This window comes from Ascaphus truei, chromosome 1 (genome assembly GCF_040206685.1).
Source record: "Ascaphus truei isolate aAscTru1 chromosome 1, aAscTru1.hap1, whole genome shotgun sequence".
NCBI classification, from domain to species: domain Eukaryota; kingdom Metazoa; phylum Chordata; class Amphibia; order Anura; family Ascaphidae; genus Ascaphus; species Ascaphus truei.
In genome coordinates this window covers 242,337,510-242,346,840 of record NC_134483.1, presented here as the reverse complement: position 1 = coordinate 242,346,840, position 9,331 = coordinate 242,337,510, and positions in this window count along the sequence as shown.

The window sequence follows — 9,331 nt, the reverse complement described above, 5'->3', positions numbered from 1 at the left end:
TTTAAATACTAATGAGCTGAATTTACATTTTACATTTATTACTGATCCAAAGCACATTAACTTCCTAGATGTAACACTCCATGGTGGCCCAGACTCCCTGATCTCCACTGATATTTACACCAAACCCCACTCAAGAAATTCTTACCTCTATGCTAAGAGCTGCCATCCGAGATCTATGATCCGTGGGATACCAAAAGGGCAATTTTTGCGCTGCAAAAGATTATGCTCGGATCAAAACAATTTTCTCCAACACTCTAAGAACCTCAGTCTTAAATTTGCTGACAGAGGTTACTCCAACATTGATATAGAACAGGCCTTTACACACGCCGATTGTTCTGAAAGGTCTACGCTATTAAAAAGGAAGAAAAACAAATTGCTGAATAAAACTACTTTTGAAGAGAACCCCTTGTTTATAACCAAGTTTAGTAGACAGGCATCACAGATTCGGTACATCATATCCAAACACTTGAACGTAGTAAAACTAGATCCAGAGTTAGAACCTTATGTACAAAAACCTAGATTCGCATTCAGAAAAGCCAATACCCTGGCTACATCCCTTTCTAAGAGCCTTTTTCAGTCTTCACCTACAAAAGTATTTCGACAATACCCAAAGGGTTCTTCAAATGTGGATTTTGTAAGTGCTGCCAGTATGCAGTACCCACCAAAAGAATAGCCACAGTGTCCAAATTGTCTAATTATAGAATTCCAACATTCATCAATTGTCACACAAGTTTTGTGGTGTATGTTATACAGTGTGGCTGTAATGCTAAATATGTCGGCAGAACCATCCGCCCACTATATATCAGAATATCTGAACATGTTAGATTGATACTTAAAAAAGATCGATTTCACCCAGTATCCAAACACTTTTCGAATTGCCCCAACGGTGGTATAAAGAATTTTAGATTCTTTGGTATTATCCACATCCCAATACACATCAGATGAGGAGACCGTCTCAATAGATTGAACAAAATAGAAATGCAATGGATTTTTCAGCTAGATACCTTGCAACCACACGGTCTAAATGTGGACTGGGAATTACAGCACTTTTTACATGATTAAGTATCACTAATTGTTATATTTATATTTTGTTATAGGTACCTTGGTTTACCTAACCCTTTTCCCCTCCTTCCCTTCCCCTTTCCTTCCTTTCCCCCCCCTTCCCCTCACCTCCCTCACTATCCTTCCCCTTCCTCCCCCTTCTCCTTCCCTCACCCCACTCCCTCCCCCCCTCCCCCCCCTCACCCCTCTCCCTCCCCCCTCCCCCCCCTTCTTTTGTTCCTGTCCAAGTTCAGACATCTATTCAGTCCAGATATGATTTACATCATACCATCTACATCTTGCTTACCTTGTACATCCATGAATTATTTGAACAGAGATCTCCACTTTATGATATGTTATATATTTGACAATAACGATTGACACCAGACAACTGTTTGGTTTTAAGTGTTGTTACATTTTATTCCGAGCCAAACAAGCATCCTTATATACATTGATACTATTCAAGTGTATTCAATTCTATTGACAATATGTTACTTAGGTCAGCGGTGCGCAATCTGTGGGGCGCGACCCCCAGGGGGGGCGCGAGACTTCCGACGGGGGGCGCGGGGTTTACAGAGGCCCCGCGCGCTTCCCGAAGGCACTTAAATTAAGTGCCGGGGGAGCTGCAGGGCCTCTGTAAACCATACTTACCCGTGGCTCCGGCGGCTTCCTCCCGGCGTCGCCATGGCAACGCGGCGTCAAAATGACGCTGCGAGGTCATGTGACGTCACGTTGCTATGGCAACGTGACGTCATTACGCCGGAGCGCGGGTAAGTTGGGGTTGGGGGGGGCGCGGGAGCGAGGGGACAGCCGTCAGGGGGGCGCAGGGAAAAAAGTTTGCGCCCCCCTGACTTAGGTTACCATTGTCCAGATGTTAAACAAGACACTGACATTGAACAAGATTATGCTTTGCTGGCATTGTTTTTTAAAACGTCTTTTATTAACCCCCGTATATGGGTATGTGGTTGATCACTTAACCCCACCTGATCTGTATCTTGTGCAGGTGTTTTGTGTTAACACAGCCTATATGTATATGTTCCCCACGCTGCTGGATCATTCTTTGACAAAGGCCCTCGGGCTGAAACGCGTCAGATGATCCTGCAGCTGTACCTGTCTGTTCAATAAATCTTTTGAAGTCACCACCCACGTTTACCATGTCCTGTTCATTTGGCTGTGCTCCGCGTATTCTCCCGCTGCTGCTGGAGGACTTCTCATATGCTTGTTAGTTTAATAATGTTTACATTAGGATTCTTGTTTTAGGAGTAATATGAATGTTAGAAATGCATGTTTTCATATATGTGTAGCACAGTTCCCCCCCCCCAATCGCAGATAGGGACCCTGTGGGGGAATATACATATGTTACCAGGTGTGGTGCAATACTTGATAGGCTCACAGGAGGCCTGAACCTCCGCCACTGGGAGCCTGGGGTGTATCCTGGAACGTACTGCTTACAGCACCTCCACGTGTGCAGAGATTCTAGTGTGTAGAATAACCCCTTACACAAGAACCACATACAGTAAGTACTTACACCAGAGTATGGATAAAACAGTTTACTATATGCACTAAAACATAACACATTACAATACTTCAACAGAACAATAGCAACACAGCAGTGTCACCCTTAACCTGGCCTCACTGGGCCGCAACCCAACCACCATCCACCCACGTGTCTCAAAAGTCCCACAACCCCACCCAAGTGTGGAACAGCACTGCCCACTAATATGAGGTGTGTAGTTGGTGCACTTGGTGACTTGATGGTACCTGCCTGTACTTGGCTGATGGATCCGAAAGCGTGATCCACGATGCTTCTGCTCTTGATGCGTGTAGTGGCATCCCGCCAGACAATCCCACCAGGAAGATAGTCTCTATCTTGAGTGATGTCTGCGTCCAGACACAATTGTCAGGGGCTCGCAGAACTGCAGCTGTGTCCCTGAACTTAACAAATAACTAAAGGGGCAGAGCACCTACCTAGGGCCTGTCCCTGTCGCAACCACAATCAATGGTATGGCTCAGGGTCTTTCTGGGGTCTAGGGGGGTAACCTGGCCTAGTATGCAGGGGCTACTGCTCCCTACACACACCCTTCCCTAACCTGCTCCCAGCTCTGACTGACTCTTCCTATCTGCACACAACAATGTATCCAATTCCCTGCTGCAGAGAATCTGTAAGTCTTAGTGGCTGGAATGCAGCATGTGATCTTGGTGAAAGTGCAGTCCCCAGAGGCTGCTGGGAATTGTAGTCCACTCAGGACCTTTTTAACATTGGGGCCGCATGCTCTATGTGTAATGGCCGCCGTGAGCTCTATTTGCGCCTGTGTGAACCTGTAATGGCCACCGCTCTCTCTGGCACTCATGCGCAAAGCCCTAACTTGGCAGCCTGCCTTCTGCGCATGCATGCGCAACTTAAAATGGCGACCCATTGACTCCGGCGGCACCCGCGACCGCGCTCAAGGCAAGGAGGGGGGGCTACATATGCAATTGCCATTATGCTTAGATTGCAGTTTTTCACAACCATTGCATGGGAAATATATAGTTATACGTGTACAGTACATCAAAAATCATCTAATTTATGTTTGGCCTTACTTCCTGAAGATTTCCTAAGTTGTCTGGTTTCCTGCTCAGTTGGATGTGATGATGGCCCTATAATAAGTTATACATATATGTCAATCTAAAGTGCATTAGTTAATGTTTTGTGCGATGGCGTAACTTTATAGTAGGTAATAATACATTTTATGTATAGTCATGTGCCATTATTAAACAAGTGTACATTGTTTTTCAGTTCAGTATGGAGAGCTGTCAAACACATTATTCATGTAACATGTGTAGCCCTGTTTCCTTCTGAACAGTTACTACCAATGCTGTCTAACCTGTTGGCTTGCAGGGCTTGAGCCTCTGCCACGGAGAGCCTGGGGCAATATATATATATATATATATATATATATATATATATATATATATATATAGGGATAATCTCTTACCAAGTGCAGCGCCTCCACCTGTGACGGCTCCCAGCAGAGCGGGAGTTGTTCCTCACAGGACAATAATACAATACTACTCACACAGCATATAACAGAAACAGTAGCTTTACTAGCGGTAACCATAACCATGCATGTCATTCAAATAAATGTTACTCTTCAAGGAGACACAATAAACTAACGTGTCTCATAGGACGTGACCCTTCACCGTGTTCCCACACTGTGTCCAATACCCCACACCATAAACCCCCAAAGTGAGTGTATGTGTGTGACTGCGCAGCCACTAGTATGAATGATATTATAGTTGGTGCACTTATTGGATGTTACCTGCCGAGCGCTCCTGCGCTCGGACCTGCAAACAGACTTCACAAACGATCCGACGACGTAGATCTGCCTGGAGTACCTTCCGGGGCGATCCCACCCGGATGGCTGATGATGTGCCTGAAAAGGTCTGGGTCCAAACCTCTGGGATGGTGCTGCGACAGTCTCTGGGTCTTTAACAACTTCTCTCACTACAGTGACAGGTTCCTATTCTAGGGCCTGTCCCTACATTAACTCTGACTGACTGTGACTCAGGGCCTATTTGGGCCTAGTGTAGAGGCTACTTGCCTCTCTACACACGGAGCTCCTACCCTTCTCGGTCTTCTCTGCCTAACGTGCTCCCCTGCGCAACCTCCTAACCTCTCCCTGCTCAGTCTCCTTGCCCTATCGGCTCCCAGCCATCACCTGGTCCTACTGAGGCTTCTGGGACTTGTAGTCCCCAACTCTAAACCTCCTTTGATAGGGCAATGTTTCGCGCGCTCGCGCAACCACTTGCTGCGCATGCGCGACCTCTCTGGCATCGCCGTTGCCTACGGAACCACTGCACATGCGCAATACAGAAATGGCGGCGCCCTGGACGCTCAGGCCACCGCAGAGCCTACGGTGCACCGGAACGCTCTCTGCAACCTACCCTAACTCTCTCACCACAACGGAAGTGAGGGTTAGTCTGTGGAACATGGCTACATCCTCCCCCTCGTAGAATCCAACGACCCCGCTTGGAACAGCATAACAATAACTGATCATACTTGAACACAGGTTATATAATAAAAATGCATGAATACGTACAACTTAAATATAATAGCTCTATATAAGATTGTACATCTCACTGAACATAACGATAACCGATTTCACTCTATCGCGAGCCCACTGCTGAGCCTCATAATGGGTTGCCCCGAACTGATCATAGGTCATCCTCATTGGCAGCTGCCCGACACTCTGACTCCTTCGGTGCTGTTCTTCGGTCACTCCCTCGGGAGAGTGGCCACTATAGTCACTTCCAAAAGACATTGTCAGAAATTTTAACCAATCAGAGAGCAGGGATTTCAATAATGCCTAGAATTTACCAGCTTTAGCCTATAATGTCTCTTAATCTCTGAGGTACAGTCTCTATCTCCCTCTCTCCCAACAGCCCTGACAAATAGTGACTTAAATTACTGCTTTATATAGTGTGGCTGTGATATCAAATAAAAACCAAGTCAACATTGCACGGTTAGTCTGTGTAATCACATGGACTGTGAGATTTCAACAGACGTGATTTGACGGATATGAAACGTCTTATAGAATACTGTACTGTACATCAAGATCACAAATGTATGTTAGCTACTTATTGCCTTGTCGAATCATGCAATTTGACAAAGACAATCTCTCAGTTACTAGAATAGGCTCCTGTCATTGAAATTATCATTTACCCATTTTCTTGTGATGCTAAATCCAAATATGCATGTTTAGTTTAAAATGAATGACATTAAAATAGATATTCCTTAAAAAAGATTTGTAACTCATTTTTTAAGGGACATTCTAACTCATAGTAACACCTGACCCACTACTAATATAGTACTTGGTTTAATTAATGGGTTCTTTGGGTTTTTTTGCATTCATATTTGTTGTATTAATCTAAATTAAAAGAAGGCACACATTAAAGAAACATTTTAAAACATCAAGCAAAATAACATCGGCTGTTAAGATTATGCCGATTATTCCAAAATATATGAAAATAACCACCATAAAAATGTACTGTTTTCCGTCAGCATGCTTTTATTGAGTATTATATTTTTGTTACTTTATTGTTTTAATCACTGTAATGCAGGACACCAACTAATGTTATATTCATAACCTGAGAAGTAATTAAACTCAATTTTATGCAATATGAAGTGGACAAACACTGATTACTCATGTTTACCATTAGTTAGAATACTATAAAACATTAACTTCAATTAAAGATACACTGTAGCTCCAAATAAAGCTCTAAGTGCACAAATATATTTAAATAAATACTGTTAAATCGCCTATTTACTACATACTGTCTAATTGAGACATATTGGCATACCCCGCATTAACGTACGCAATGGGACCGGAGCATGTATGTAAAGTGAAAATGTACTTAAAGTGAAGCACTACCTTTTCCCCACTTATCGATGCATGTACTGTACTGCAAGCATCATATACGTGCATAACTGATGTAAATAACACATTTGTAACAGGTTCTATAGTCTCCCCGCTTGCGCACAGCTTCGGAACAGGTAGGGAGCTTGTATTGCTGTTCAGGACCTGCTGACAGGCGCATGCACGAGCTGCCGTTTGCCTATTGAGCGATATGTACTTACTCGCGAGTGTACTTAAAGTGAGTGTCCTTACACCGGGGTATGCCTGTACTGGGTTTCTTCTTATTTTCTTCCTTCATTTCTATTACTTTTTCCTCTTTCTGTATCCAACACTTTCTCTAGTTCACCTTTCATGTTATTTGTCACACTTTTCTAGCTCCTGTATATTTGTAACTTTTTTTTATTTTTTAGTTTTTTTTTACAGATTCTCTTATAAAGCTGTCGTGTCTCATGGCAATCAGTGGCTGTCAGTCTCTTTTGCTTGTACCACCTGGTTCATTTTCTCTGCATTCCCAAATCTACACAGCACAATTGTGTGGGCGAGATGTACGACAAATGATGCAAGCAGGAGATCAGAGTCTAAAGGTTGTGCAGCAAGAAACAAACAGTGTTCATGACAGCACAGTGCGGTAATTAATTACTCAAATGGTATTGCAGAAACTCTCTTATCATTATATTTTGTAGCTAATATTTTCTTTGTCTGTAACTGCTCATCAATATTTAAATCGTCTCTCATGTGTTTGTGTTTTATGACAAAAATACATGAAGTCATGTTTTTATCTGTTTACTCATTCAGCAAAAAAATAAAAAATTCTGTTCTTTATTCAGCTTTCCCAGAACGTTATAGGGTTGATCATCAGAAGGTCGTTAATTTCGACCTAATGACAAACTCTCCACCCCCCAAATACATACAAAAAAACCTCTCACTCCAAAATTTATACAACCCCCTTACCCCCAAAATTACAAAAAAAAACTCCCTCCCCCTAACACATACAATCCCTGCCCCCCAAAAACATATAAAAATAACCCCACCCCAATACATCCAACTTCCTCACCCCTCAAATACATACGAAAATACAATACCTCCTCCCCCCAAATATCTACAAAATACCCCACACCCCAAACACACACAAAAAACCTCCCACCTCCAAATGTATACAACCCCCACCCACCAAATACAAAATACCTCCCTCCCCCCTAATACATACAACCCGCCCCCAAAACATATAAAAACTACCCAATACATACAACTTCCTCAACCCTCAAATACATAATAAAATACCTCCTTCCCCAAATATCTACAAACTCCCCCCCAAATACATACAAAAAAACCCACCCCACAAATACATACAAAAAACCATCCTCCAAATACAGTACATACAAAATCCCGACCCACAAATACATATTAAAAAAAACACCCCAAATACATACAACCCCTATCACACCCGAAATTAAAAAAAAAAAAAAAACTCCACCCTCCAAATATCTACAAACCCCACCCCAAATACATACAAAAAACACACTTACCTCCCCCAGATGATGTCAGGCCTCTGGTGCCCTGGCTCTCTCCCAGCTGCTGTGATATCCATCTGGGCTTCCCTCTCTCCCACGCTGTTTGGGCCTGCCTCTCTCCCTTACTCTCCACGGCTGGGCCTCTCTCTCATGCAGGTGCGCGCGCCAACGTCAGAGTGAGGCCCTGCGCGGGACAGTGAGGGAGTTCCGCAGCTGGAGAGAGCCAGTGCCTGGCAGCAATGAGAGGACTGGCAACCAGGCAAAGAATTTGGGCTGACCTCTGTAATATAAATGAAGAGACGTACGAGAATGTATTTGAGAATATGATCTATTTATTTTTCAGGAGCATCATACAGAGGCTGCGTCCGTGACGGCAGAGCCCAAAGTTTAGGAGGAGGTTCAAGAGCCCACGGCGACCCACTTCCTCACAAAGGTCACTGATAAGCAAGCCACACCCTCTACACCTCTGTTGCTGACTGTGCTCTATGGGAGACCCCGTACCGTGGGCCAAGTGAGGGCGGCAGTGCTCAAGTGAAAAAAGGCAAGGCTTTTGAATCATTGTAAGTAAGTTGATTGTTACTGTTATTGTAAATAGTTATTTTAAAAAAAAATTAGATTTTGATCTTTTTACACAGTGCCTCAACTGTTTTCTACCTTGAAATTCTTGTTGTCAAATGTAGATTCATTCTTGTACACTCATATTTTATACACTCTATATTATATACAATAGTAGGCCACATAAACATATATTACATTCCATTTCATCAATACAAATCATAATAGTTAATCACTTGAAGAAAAACTAATTTCATATGCATTTGTTGCTGTGTTTCAGCCATTTATACACTGGCGACACACTTTATTCGAGCTCGGCTAGTCCCACGAATTCGGGTATACCCGGGTGTATTGAGGTTTGTGACTGTTTTCTGCCCAAGTGCATTGAGTTATTTTCCGGCAGGGATTGAAGCATTTTATTCCCGTTGGCTGCAATACTGCACACTACATATATATATACTGCATTACAATTCATGAATTTATGCCATTTGGTAGACACGCGAAGCATTGCAGCCTATTAAATCCTAATCATTATCATTTAACAGATCAGCCGCCCATCAGCCAGGCATGAACCCAGGCTGGGAAGGCAAATGCAACGGGGCTTGTCAGAGGTGAGGAGCGGCGCATTCCAGGTATCTGCCAGGTACATACCGGGTATTTGCTCGAATAAAGTGTGTCGGTGCAGTATGTTGGTATGACACATGTAAGCGTTAAATCCTACACAGTTTATTCATATGGGAACCACTTCCTTTCCCTTTAATCTTGTAGGTTATTTACATGTAACGGATATTCCCCCACCCAATCGCAGATAGAGTGTAGGTGCGGAGA